Source organism: Equus caballus, chromosome 17 (genome assembly GCF_041296265.1).
Source record: "Equus caballus isolate H_3958 breed thoroughbred chromosome 17, TB-T2T, whole genome shotgun sequence".
NCBI classification, from domain to species: domain Eukaryota; kingdom Metazoa; phylum Chordata; class Mammalia; order Perissodactyla; family Equidae; genus Equus; species Equus caballus.
The window spans coordinates 70,091,937-70,106,051 of NC_091700.1; the positions used below are offsets into that span (position 1 = coordinate 70,091,937).

The 14,115-nt window shown below is 42.1% G+C and overlaps 2 long non-coding RNA genes across 2 annotated transcripts in view; both read right to left on the reverse strand.

The window, feature by feature from the left end:
- Positions 1–213, reverse strand: part of LOC102148499 (uncharacterized) — a 45,547-nt gene extending 45,334 nt beyond the window's left edge. Inside the window, exon 1 of the long non-coding RNA XR_288655.3 lies at positions 9–213. This is a non-coding gene — a long non-coding RNA (uncharacterized lncRNA). The remainder of the gene's footprint in view (positions 1–8) is intronic.
- The window catches only part of LOC138918539 (uncharacterized), a 312,832-nt gene that overhangs the window by 133,302 nt on the left and 165,415 nt on the right, over positions 1–14,115 (reverse strand). The window lies entirely within an intron of this gene.

Genomic DNA, 14,115 nt, shown 5'->3' on the forward strand with positions numbered 1-14,115 from the left:
GGACTCACCCAAAGAGTTCGCATCATGGACCAGAGTCCAGGTCGCCTGATGCCTAGACCAGTGCTCTTCCACAGCTCCCTAGCTTCCTGACAAGTTGTACAAACTCTGATCCAGGTTTGGGGAGGGAAAGGCAGACTCAGTGCTGGGCCTCATTCACTGGCTCTATCTCAGCAGCATCTACCAGTAAGTTGACATTCTTCCCTCCCCTGCCTTATTTCCTTCTTGGTCAGTTCCTCTTCCCCTCCTACGCCCGAGCCAGCCTTCCAAGAAGATGCAGCACTAACATGGCTTTCACAATAAAATTCAGGTTCCCAGGGTCAAAACCCTTCTACCCGTGTCTTCTCCTCCTTACTCAGCATGGTTCCTCTCTGCTCTGGCCCTTTCCATCTAGGCACTTTGACCACTCGCCCTATAGACTCTCCCTTGGAGCCCTTATCTCCCTGCTTCTCTTCCCTTCTACCCTTTCACCTTTGCTCTCACTTTCTGCACGAAATGCCTCTCTCCCTGCCCCAACCCCCACCCCCGGCTCCCATCCAGGTCACCTGGCTATCCTTCCCTCCCTCCTGTAAATCTCCACTCCAGCATCCCTAGCTCAGCATCTTTCTGAATCACTCCCACCCACTGCCCAGATGGGATTCAAATGCCTCCCTTACTGGTGCCCAAGTGTATATTTCTATCCTTGCATCCTCGCACTTACCACACTTTTTGCATTTCTGCTTCTATAGCACCTAGAGCTCATCTGCTTTCACATCCCTGGAACACACACAGTGCCTGGATTCTCAATAAATATTTGTTTGAATGAAAGCAACACAAGTAAAAATATCCCAACTATTCCATTTAGGTAAAACTGTCACTGTTTGCATGTCGATGGCTTAAAACGCTTTCACAAGTTCCTTAAGTGATCAAATAAGAAACTGTTCTATTTTCTGTTCTCTTGACTCTGATTTCCATACCTCCTCTCAGGAGGCTTCTTCTCTCTTCTTTTTCTTTCTTCTAAAATCTATGATTTCAAAATTAACCTCTCAACTCAAAAGGTTAAGAGAGACGAGGTCACAGGGGTTGCACGAATTGCGAAATAATTGACTAAATAGGAAGTACACTTCTTGTAATGAAAGAGACACCAAACCAATGGTAGAGAGGTCTCATTGCGTTCCACACCCGTACTGCAGCGGAACGAAGGTGCACTTGAACACCACGCCGCCACCCTCGGCAAGGCACATCGTGCTGCCCTAGAAGCACACTGTGTACATATGTTCCCAGGGTGCATTCCTTCTAGCTTTCACACTTTCTCCCCTCCTCAAACCTCCAGCCCCGCCTACTTATTCTCACCCTTTACTGCTGTGACCTTGCTTACCCTTTCACTGGAAGGACGGACTCCACCCGAGAGAACTCCCATGAGCTCGCACCTCCACTCGCCTGTCCCATCCATCTACATCCGCACTCTCAGACTCTCGTTCTCTCCTGAAAAAGGTTAATGCTTCCACTCAGATACTAGATCCTAGCCCTTCTTGCCTCTTCTAGGACATTTCTTCAGCTGGTCCCTCCTTTCTCATGAAGCATCAATTTTCCCTTCTTATACTGGATATTTCCATCACAACATGCTCTTCGCCTCACGTTTTAAAAAAGAAAAAAGAAAAAAAAACCTTCTTCCAAGTTACTTCCACTTTTTCTCCTTCCCTTCACAGAAGGCTCCCCAGGAGCTGCTGAGAGTAGGGTTTTCAACTTAACTCTTCCTGTGGTGACTTGAGTCCACTCTAGTCGTACCCTCACCCTCAAAACTTCACTGAGGTCCCCAATGCCCTCCACGTAGCTAAAGCTGTGGTCAAATCTGTCTTCGTCTTATTGACATTTCGTCAGCATTTGAGACAGGTGATTGCTACCTTTTTCTAATACCTCCGTCACTGGCTTTGAGCATATTTCACTCTCCTGCTTTTTATCCTACCCCTCTGGACATGCCATCCTGGTCTTCTTCTCTGACTCCTCCTCATCTCCCTAAGATCTAAATGTCAGAATAGCCCAAGCTCAGCCCTGAAGTCTCTTCTCTATCTATACTCACTCCCTTGGCAATCTCATCTAGATTTATAGTTTGAAATACCATTTTCGTGCTGATGATTTCCAAAGATGTCAAATAGGCATCTTAAACTTATCACGTCCAAAACTGAACTCTCAATATAGACCCCCAAATTAGCTCCTTTGACAGTTAATTGCAACTCAATTCTTTCAGTCGCTCAGGCCAAAACGCTTGGAGTCATCTTTAGCTCCTTTTTCTCTTTACCCTACATCAACTCTGTCAGCAAATTCTATTGACTCCACTTATTTTTTGCTTTCGTCAGCATCTTCTATTATTATTAAAGGGCTCAAAGCTTCACACAACTACAGAAATTTAAAAGGAAGCACAAATGCTATCAAAAATGCCAAAGAATGCAGAAGACCCCAAGAGAGAGCCACAACTCTGCCTGACCCTCAGTCTTCCTCATTCTCTGCTTCTCTGAGGGTTCTGCCCCACCCTCCCATCAGCTAATAATATTGTTTAATTTTTTGTTTTGAAGGAATCACAGATATACAGGAAGTTGCAAAGATAGCACAGAGATTGCATGTATCCTTCACCCAGTTTCCATTGATGTTAACATCTTACATAACTACAGCATGTCAAAGCAGGAAATTGACATTGGTTCATGCACATAGTTCCATGTCATTTAATCATATATATAGATTCCTGTAAGCACCACTGCAATCAAGATACAGAACTAGTCCATCACCACAAAGAACTTCCTTGTGCCACCCCTTTATAATGGTATCTACCTCCTCTCAGCCCTAACCCCTGCAAATCACTAGTCTGTTTTCCATCTCTTTAATTTTGTCATTTTGATAATGTCATATAAATGGAGCCAAATAGTATGAGACCCTTTGAGATTGGCTTTTTTCATTTGGCATAATACCCTCGAGGTCCTTAGAAGTTATTACATGTATCACGAATTTGTTCCCTTTTTATTGCTGAGTAGTATTCTATAGTGTGGATGTTCCACAGTTGTTTAACTGTTCACTTATTGAAGGACATCTCAGTTGTTTCCAGTTTTTTACCAGTACCTATAAAGCTGCTATGAATACTCCTGTGTAGGTTTTTGTGTGAACATAAGCATTCATTTCTCTGAGATAACTGCCCAGGAGTGCAATGGCTGGGTTGTGTATCGTAAGTGTAGGTTTAGGGTTTTGTGTTTGTTTATTTATTGTTTTCATTTTGTTTAAGAAACTGTTGAACTGCTTTCCAGAGTGACAATGTCGTTTTACACTCCAGAATGTTTCCAGAGTCCGACCACTTCCTCCCACCAGGCCAGCACCCTGATCCGAGTCACTGTCATCCCTCCCCAGGATCACAGTAATAGCATCTTAACTGCTGTCTCCACTTTGATCCATGTTCTCTCCCTACCCCTTCAGTCTATTCTCTGTCCAGCAGCCAGAGTGATCCTGGTAAAATGAAAATCAGGCTGGGTTTCTCCTCTACCTGGGACTTTCCCATGTCACCCTGAGTAAAGCCAAATTCCTCCCCTGACCTGTATAATCTGGCTCTTCCTTGTTCTCTGGCGCTATTTCCAATTATTCGTCCCATCATTTACTCCTCTCCAACTATGATAATGGCCTCCTTGCTCTGCCCCACATGTGCCAGGCACTCTCTTGTCAACTTCACATTTGCTGTTCCCTCTGACTGGAATGCTCTTCCCACAAAGCTCATTCCCAAACTCTTTCAAGTCTTTATTCAAACATCTCTCTCGGTGAGGCTTTCCTAGCCCCCCTACCTCCTTACCAACCTTCCCTGCTTTCTTTTTCCCCTTAGTACATTATCACCACCTAACTCGCCACATACTTGACTGCCCTTATCTTCACCAAAATGCAAGGACCTGGAAGGCAGGGACTTGTGTCTGTTTTGTTCCTTGCTGAATTCCCAGTGTCTGGAACAACTCCTGGTGCATAATAGATGCTCAACAAATATGTTTTAAGTGAATGGATGGATAGATGAGTAAACAATCACTAACTAGAAAATATGATTGCCAGCATTTGTTCACAATGTTCCTGTGTAGAACGCCATTCAGGACACATTAAAATGGAGGCCAGAACAAAGCACCAAGAGCATTTAAAATTGTTCCTAGAGGGGCCAGCCCTGTGGCTGAGTGGTTAAGTTTGCGCACTCCACTGCGGTGGCCCAGGGTTTCGCCCGTTCAAATCCTGGGTGCGGACGTGGCACTGCTCGCCAGGCCATGCTGAGGCGGCATCCCACATGCCACAACTAGAAGGACCCACAACTAAGAATATACAACTGTGTACTGGGGGGCTTTGGGGAGAAAAAGGAAAACAATAAAATCTTTAAAAAAAATTCTTAAAAAAAACAAAATTGTTCCTAGAAAATAGCAACAAATATATATTTGTAAATGGGCACGTCAACAGTGCACTGAGCCACCTGGCTAGAGTTCTCGCATTTCTGCGTCACTAGAACAAGACTGTGGAAACTCCAGTTCTGAAGCGTCACATCGGAATACACAGCTCAGGAAGCTAAACAGGAAGTCACAAGCCCAATCCCTCATAACCTGGAGAACAAGGTCACCGACCATTTACATCCACCCTTTGGTTGTCAGTCCAAATGCAAAGACAAATCCTTCGCTCCTACCATGACTGTTTCTCAAAGCCTGGAAGAACAAAATCCCACCTCCTTACCCCCTGCATTTCACTTTTGAACCAACCCTGTGCTTGGTAAAAGATAGAATTTAACCAAAACCAAGGGTCAGAGTTCACAGTGGGTATAGGAAAGCTCAAAGTCAATGAAGAGAGCTTATTTACAGGCTAACAAGTACCAATGCAAGGCATGGATACGCTAGAAAAAAATTCTAAGTTGGCTAACTTATACTTACTGATATCAGTTGCTATTTCTTTTAGTGCTTGCCATGAAAATAGCAGCAGTTAAATAGCACATATTATGTACCAAGGACTAGTCTAAACAGTTTACACATACTAACCCAACCAATACTCCCAGACAACACTAGGAGGTAGACACTCTAATGGGCCCCAGATTACAGAGAGTTTTAGCAATGTGTCCAAAGACACACAGCCAATGAGTGAGGCCCCCTGGACTTGAACCCCTGCAGCCTGGCCCTGGAGTTTGCTCTTCATTTTGCCTCTCCACTTTGTGCTAACGTCTGTGCTAAAATATGTTAACCCTGATATCTCATTAAATGTTTAAAACCACCCCAAGAGATAACAGAAAAGGAAACTGAAGCTTAGAGAGGTGAAGTCAGCAGCGTGGGAATTGGTAGAGAGGGTTTCAAACTCAGGTCAGTCTGACTCTTCAAGCCCATCTTCTTCTAGCCTCTTCTAGCTTTTTCTAAACCATTCCTCTGGTGGGAGGGTAGGTGGCTGTCCATCAGATGCCCACCCTCACCACCCTCTCCCCAGCCTGCAAGGCTCCACACAGACGCATTATCCTCTCTTTCCTCCTTCCTTCAAAACCCCTTTCCCTCAGTTGTGTAGGAAAGGAAAGGGGTTAATCTATTACTGAGGCTTTCCTTTTAATAGTCTAATACTTCAACTCTAATGAAGTTTTTATGGCTCAGGCTTCAGACGCTAAGGTAAAAATCTCAGAGAGCGTTATGGACTGAGGGGGTCTCTTTCTGACAGACCACAAATCGCACCTCCTGAGTGGTTGTCTTTGTCCATAAGCAAAGCTGGCTAAAACCACAGTAGGCCACATACTGCCTGTGTGATCTCTGACAAATCATCTCATCTCTCTCTACCTCAGTTTTCCATTTGCAAAAGGGGATAAAAATAGATCTACCTTGTAGGGTGTGAGAAGATTCGTTGATCTATATACAGAAAGCGGTGTTTAGAAAAGTTCTTGACACCAGGTAAGTGCTGTGTAAATGTTTGCAATTATTATCAAGATTATTCAGTCCCCTGGTCACTGCCCTGGCATGGACCGAGGACATGTGCCTTCCTCCTCCTCGGTTCCCAAACTCTTCTCAATCTAGAAACACTTTCTGCCCCTGGTTTTCAAGAAAGCTTGTTTTCTGCCTCATGGAGTGCAGAATTCGGTTGATTTAATAATACTTGCTTTTTCTATAGTGTTTTTCTTTCTTAAAAGACCTCTGTGCAACCAACATTTCTTTCCATGAGATTAAACAAAGAAAGATTCTTTAAACGGAAATTTTTGAAAGAAATGTTGTGGGCCTCATTTTCAGGAATAGCCAAGCTGGTTAAAGTCTGCCACTGTGAGAAATGTGACACAAACTTCCACAAAACAAAAACTTCCACAGAATAAGAAAACGTACTTGTTCAAATGCAAAAAAAGAAAAAAGCTATTTTACATTTATCAGCATGTGAGAGTAAATTTTCATTTTTCTCAGTGGTTTGCATGCTGCTGCTTAGGCTTCTTTTGAAAGAAATTTACAAGAAGGAAAAGAAAAGAGAACAGTACAATAAAAAAAAAAAGAGGCATCCTTTGCTTATATAACTCCCACTATGGAGATTTAGTGGAAATAAACTGCTAAGCAAAGTTATCCCATCTCATTGCACAATCCACTGACAATTTTCACACCACCTGATGGAAACTTCTCTGTTTCCTCCTACTTTTTCAGGGGACTGTTCATCTTCCTCATTCAGAATCTATTCCCCAAGCCATGAATTTTAAATTATTCACATTTAACTCTTGCCTCACTTTGTGCACTGAGAAGAGTTCTGAAACTTAAAAGCAGGAAACGCCTTCTGCTTTCTACAGCTTCAGAAATACCTGAATCCATGTTTCCACAGTAATTCACTGCAATAACTCGCAACCCTGACCCACATGTTACAACTTCAAATGAAAGGATTTGCTCAGGAAATTTTGAAAGAAACCAGATAAATGGTAAAACAGCTGCATGGTCAGACATGGAGGCGTTTTCCTAAACAGGATATCATAAGACACTCTGCTTCCTGCGAGCTTGAGGACAACGGCTCCATCCTCTGAGCCAAGGGATCTACATCTGGCCAACAGTGACTCCTCAACTCGTTGGTTTTATTAAAAGATCAGCTTTGTACCTACACGCCTTTTCTTTTCAGAGATCTGGCCTGTATTTGACATAAAAGGCATTGGGCTACTTACTACTGGGGGCCCTGTGAGTCTGCCCACAAGTAAGACATGCTCAGGCGACAGCCCCATCTCAAACAACAAGTCAGTGGGCTCTGCCTGCAGCCACAGCCACCTCCCTGTCCATGGCTCTCACACATGCCCTTGATTGTTCCTACCGTCTGCTTTGAGTAGACTGCCCTCCGTCAGCAAACAGTGCAGCAATTGCTTTGACATCTTGTTATCACACATCCTGTTCACAGGTACAGATAAGAAGAGCTGTGCCCAAATAAGCAAAGTGCTGTTGCATTTTCTTCACTAGATTGAGTGATTAAAGTTACCTAATTATGGGTGTCCCTAAGTCCATGGTGGCTAGATTTATACAGTTGAGCAGGATTTGTGTTGCTGGTTGAATCCAGAGAAAACAAACATGAATTATGAGTTTTGCATTTTATCCCTGTAGCTCTCTTTGGTTCCAAGAGTTCTCTCTGAAGTCAGTGATCTTTGGTTTAGGTGATTAGCACACCACTTTAATAAGACCACCCATTAATCTATTCATTTGTCAGTTAATGTCGCTCAGTTCTGTGTCACAGACTGTACTAGTCCTAGCCAATTGTCTCAGAAATGTCTACAGGCTACCAAGAAGACAAACTCAAGAAAAAGTGGCTTCATCAGCAGTAAATCAACCACTCTAAGCGATAAAACAATTCAAAGACACCCATCCTGCAAAAACATGGGTCATTTTTCCTGTGTAAACAGTTGCCTTGAATATAGAAGAGTGCCATTCACTCAGTGTTTTTGTATGTAAACAACTCCAAACCAGCACCTGTACTAACACCTAATGTCTGTAATTAATATCTACAGAGTCAAAAGTTCAGACTCTAATATTCACACAAGTAATGGCATCACCATAACTGAAGCTTTCATGGATTTTCTCTATGATCTTGAAGCATAAAATCCAATGAAATTGGCTCTGCCCCCAGAGTAACTGTGACAAGGTTTAGCATGCCATCAGAATTTACTATATTAATAAACTGGGCATTAAGGCTGTTCACCAATACGGATCATATTTAACATGAAAACATAAAGCGCTTAAGTCGATATTTCCAACATCAAAACAGCCAGAAGGTGGATGTCCTGGCCCAAAGACATGGCCCATCCTGTCCCAGGGGTGGATATATCCCTATCATGAGGATGAATTAATCAAGCTTCCTTTGCCAAATACCATGGATTACTCAAATCATGCAACTAACTGTCCTGGTTCTAAGAATCTTTGCGGCTCGTCTATAGAGATAAGATGCACTTATCTGCTGATACCAGCACTCATTTTTTTTAACTCAATTCAACAAATAGGCATTAACTGCCTGATTCAGACTTAGAAATGTAGTATTGTCCTGGAGCTGGAATTCTAGACAGACATTGATCAAAGAATTATATAAATAGTATAAAATCCCAGTTGTGACAAACGCTTTGAATGAAAGACACATAGCCCTCAAAGAGCAGAAAATAATCTGAATGTCAGTATTGTTACTATACTGATCAAGATGAAATAAATATATTTAACTTTCAAAATTCTTGTGGAGATATACACAAAAACGTATTTTTAAACTCCATATACTTAGATAAAAATAGGGATCATTTTACTATAGTGGATAGGCTAAGTTATGTTGCAGAATAAGTAACAAATAAAATCTCAGTAAATAAATACATCAAAGGTTTATTTCTCACTAGGGGAAAATTACCAGCAAGGCTGGCAGCAATCCAGGGCAACTCCCTTCAAGCAGTAAATCAGGAATCCAGTCCACTTGCATCTTGGGACTCCAACATCTCAAGATGTGGATCACTGTGGCAACACAGATCCACTGAGCAAGGGATCACAATGCCGTGCACTGGCTCTTAAATGCTCTACCGTACCGGGAGGGCGCTACCAGATGCGGGGAGAACATGGATATTCAGTAAATACTTCTTCCATGAGTGGGAAAAGCACAGTTCTTCAACAAGTCATCTAACTCTTCTAAGACAATTTTTTCATTGATCGAGTCAAAGGAGTAATTCAAGCTTTCTCATAAGGTTAAGAGAATTAATGTGAAGACCTTATACTCAGCAAGGAGCCACTGAAAAGGCTATTACTGCTATTTCTACCACAATCACCAATGACATCAACACCAAGGGGAAGAATAAACATTGAGTTGAAGCATGACAGGCTTGGACTAGTTTCTGTCAATGAAATAGACGCCAGTCTGGCTGGACACCTAAGATTTGGCATCATCATGCACCATGTCACTCAGGGGCAGAGTAGGGTGCCTGGAAACAGCATTGAAGCAAACCATAAAGACCCTGGCCCTCCCCTAACCTGGAAAGCATAACTTGACTTCTGGGTCACTGCACAATTACCTAATTTTCCTACTGGGCTAGTCTAAAATTGTCTAATTAGTTAATAGACCAGGTTTCTAATTTTTAAAAAGGCTAAATATACCTAGTTACCTAAGCACTTTCTCATTCTGAATATTATCCTATCCTATATCCTCAGAGATAAGATATATTACTGGTTTAACTGGCATTATTAGTCCCTGTTTGACCATTATGGAGCCAATGGCCCTGATCTAAGTACAGACCCTTCTTTACGTAACTGAAAACCAAGAAACCCATAAAGAAGCAATTCCTGGTTATCATTATGACTCCCAATTGTCTTTGGTAAGATGGAAACTCAGATGGTGTTTATCTATTTGAGAAGTATTTTATTTATTTATTCTCTCTTAAGCAAGCATCCCCAGCACTAATATATCTGCTTAATGTGCTCCCTTTATTGCTTTGGTGATAGATACAAACATTAGGTGCACAGCATGACAAATGCATATTTGGAACCTTGTGCAAATGATGTCAGGCTCTTTATCGTAGGTTTTAGTTCTCTACCTGCCTGTGCAGGCTACTCACAGCCAAGGCCAAGAAGCCGCATGCAATAATACTAAAGGCAATACCAAAATAAGAAAAAGGATGTTTCTATAAAAACAAGTAGAGGTGAAAGAAAATGAAATGCAAGTAATTGATTGTAAGAAAAAACGTCTCAGAGATTTCAAAGATGGAAGATAAAAAATTCAAAGATTTGGGAGATTAACTTAACCGCTACAAAAGGATGATTAAGGAAAACAACATTGAAGACCAAGTGAAAAATAAACGGTTGTTCCAGAAAATAGAATAAAACTGAAAATGCTGAGAAGATAGAAAGGAGATGGTAAACAAAACTGCACTTATTTATTTTAAGAAGGTTTATAGCCAGAAGGTATGTCATTATTAAAAGGTACTACGGTGACCCAAAGCAAATTAAAAAAGAAAAAAAGAGAAACACTACATTTCTCTTGTCTCATAAGAAAAGTTATAGAATCCTAAGAGCTTTCCTACAAAAATAAATCTTGAGAAATCATACAAAGACGAGTATTTCACTATATGACATTTTTATTACTATTGGTAGAGATTCAATCTTAACTAAATAGTAGATTATCTATTTTTAGCTTATTTTGTGAAAATTTTCTACATATTAGTATTATGTCATATAAAATAAACACGTTGGGATGTTTCAAAGGGTGCTTGTGTATGTGTGTTTACGTATGTATGAATGGTGGGAGGTGTGAGTACACATTTGTGACTGGTTGCATACATATGGTATGTTTATGTATGTCTGTATGACTTGAGTGTGTGTATATATGTGGTGTGCATAATGTGTGTGGTCGTGCATATGAGCGTATATGTACACGTGTGCCGTGTGTGTATGAATGTGTGAGTGTGTTTGAATGTATGTAATTGCATGCATGAGTGTCTGTGGGGTATGTGATTGTGAATATGTGCAGGTATATGTGGGGGCAAATGTTCATGAGTATATGTGCGAGTATGTAACTGTGCATGAATATATATGTGAGTGTGGATGTGGGTGTGAGCGTATTTGTGCAGATGTAAACACATGTAGGAGGTGTTGCTAACAGAAGAACATTCTAATAAACCAAAGGGGTAAGACATTTCCATGGCCTGGAAGGAAAGAAAAAGAGTAGAGATATCGAAGGGATAATTAGCATAGCAACCTGCTTCCTGTGAGATCACTGAGACCAGAACCACATTCAGCACTAAAGTCATTTCCTAAATGGTCCCCTAAAGCTAAGGCCTGCCTTCCTGTCCATCCATTTGCTGCTCTTTTTATCCTAATTAGACCAAGAAGGCAAAAAGAACTCCAGTCATATTCCTAATTAGCTCCTGACCAGGCCGTTCTCATTTCTAGGCACTCTGCTACCTCTGTATAGAAGGTGCCACCTCCACCTGCTCATCCAGGCCCACGACTTCTTCCAAGCCCAGATTAAAAACACTTTCATTCAAGAAACCTTTCCTGCCCAGCCTCCCCCACGCCGATCTCTCCCTCAGCTCTTAAAAATAGCATTTGTCATTTTGAATTACATATTGAATTGAATTAAGTGTACAAAGACATGAAATCACATGGCTGTCTACACAGGGTGATCATAATAATTGTAACAGTTAACTTTTATTGAGAACTTACTGTGTGCCTGGCTCTCTGCCAAATAAGCCTTTTATATACATCTCAATTAATTTTCACAACATTCCTTTGACATAGCTACAATCAAGACCTTCATTTTAAAGGCGAGGAAACTGAAATCCAGACAGTCTAATTAACTTAGCCAAAGTCTTTTTTTTCCTATGTTCTCTGTTGTTCCTATTGAGTAAATTCTATTGATCTGTCCTCAAATTCACTGATTTTTATCCTGTCTTCTTCACTCTACTGTTCTGCTATTTAGCCCATCCAATGAGTTTTTTCTTTGGTTATTGTATTTTTAAGTCCTGTAATTTCCATTTGGTTCTTTTGTGTGTGTGTGAGAAAGATTAGCCCTGAGCTAACATCTGTTGCCAATCCTCCTCTTTTTGCTTGAGGAAGATGGTCCCTGAGCTAACATTCCTGCCAGTCTCCCTCTACTTTATATGTGGGATGCTGCCACAGCATGGATTGATCAGCAGTGTGTAGATCTGTGGCCTGGATCCGAACCTGGGAACCCAGGATCGCCAAAGCAGAGCTTTCAAACTTAACCACTATGCCATCAGCAGGCTCCCATTTGGTTCTTATTATAATAACTTCTGGGTTTTTTTGCTGAGATTTCCTGATTTTTCAATTGTTTCAAGAGAATTTATAATCATTGTGAAGCACTTTTATGAGGCTACTTTAAAATTGTCAGACCATTTCAAAATCTGATTCATCTTGGCGTTGGCATCTGTTAATTATCTTTTCTCCATCATGTCTTGATTTTCTGTTCTTGGTACGACAGGTGACTTTCTATTGTATGCTGGGCATTTTGGATATTGTACTATGAGACTTTGAATCCTATTTTATCTTCTGTTTTCAGCAGGTGGTCCCCTGATGAGGTACAGTGCGAGGGTGGGATGGGTGTATGTCCAGGTTCCTCTGGGCCCTGCCAACACCATCTTGGCAAGAGCAGGGCACTGACTCATGCTGGCTCACTACAGAGAGGAGGGTCATAGTCAGTCCCCCTTCTGCCCTATTGACACCTTCATGGTGAAAAGGAGGCACCAACTCCCACCCTGCTGGGCTCTGCTGCCACCAGGGGAAGGGAAGTGGGAGGCAGAGTGCCAACAAGCCCTATGTTCCACCACCTTATTCTGTCTTGTTGCTCCTGGATGGGGTGGAGGCTCAGCTCCCCACCCCAGGGGAAAGAGAAGCACTGACCAGCCCCAGCATGCACCAACTCCTGAAGTCTCATTGCTTCTGGGTGAAGACGGAGACTCAGGTGACCACTGGGCCCTACTGACACTACCCTGGCAGATTTGCACTGCCTGGTTCCACTGGGCGGGGCACGGAAGATCAGCTGCCCACTTGGTCCTGCCAACACTGCCTGGCAAGGGAACTGAAGCACCGCCTGCTTCTGCCATGTGCAGGATAGAAGTTAGCTTCCCCATCAGCCCTGCTGATTCCACCCCGTGGGGTGACAGGACTATGCTGCCTGCTTCCACCCAGTGAGCAAGTAGCAGATGGAGGGGCATTTTTCCATTGATGTTTGGCATTTAGCTAGAGTAGGGTAGGTGTTTTCAAAATGCTTCCTGGTCATCTGCCTAATGGGAACAGGCTTTTCTTGGAGCTTTTTGTGTCTGTGGCTCTGGTTTGAGGGGTCTGCAGTACCTGTACAAAATACATAGATGGCAATAGTTAACCCAGGAACTCACCACCATCTCTTTCCTCAAGTCCCCTGGTTCCAGGCAGCCCATTCTTCTTTCACCTCCAGAGACTTTGTATTCTTGTTTGTTGTATAATGTCCGGAGATGCTTAGTTGTAAAGTGGGGGACCTGGGAGGAATGGGGCTACTCCATCTTGGTGGAGCCAAAGTACCCAAGGTGTTATAAACTTATTATTTGAACCCAGGAAGTCTAGTCATAGAAGCCATTATTTTAATTGTCATGCTAGCCCTAGTCATAATAAAAATTATATGTCTGTTAGTTTGCTAGGTCTGCCATAACAAAATACCATAGACTGTATGGCTTATCTAGCAAATTCATTTGCTCATGATTCTGGAGCCTGGAAGTCCAGGATCAAGGTGTCAGCAGGTTCGGTTTCTTCTGAGGCCTCTCTTCTTGGCTTGGAGATGGCTGCCTTCTCATTGCCTCTTCACATGACATTCCCTCTGTGTGTGTCTGTGTCCAAATTTTCTCTTTTTATAAAGCTAGTCATATTGGATTAGGGACCACACCAAGAACCTCATTTTTACTTAATTACCTCTTTAAGACCCTATCTCCAAATACAGTCTCATGCTGAGGTACTAGGGGTTAGGATTTCAACACATAAATTTGGGAAAGGACACAATTTAGCCCATAACAATACATCATATAATAATATAGTATATAAAATTGTATATTACACGAAGGTAAGATATCATAAATGTGTATTATAAATAATATGAGAAAAATAGTCAGAACGTACAGTTGGTTCTTGGCATCAGGGTGAATTCAGCAATTTGCACATTAAC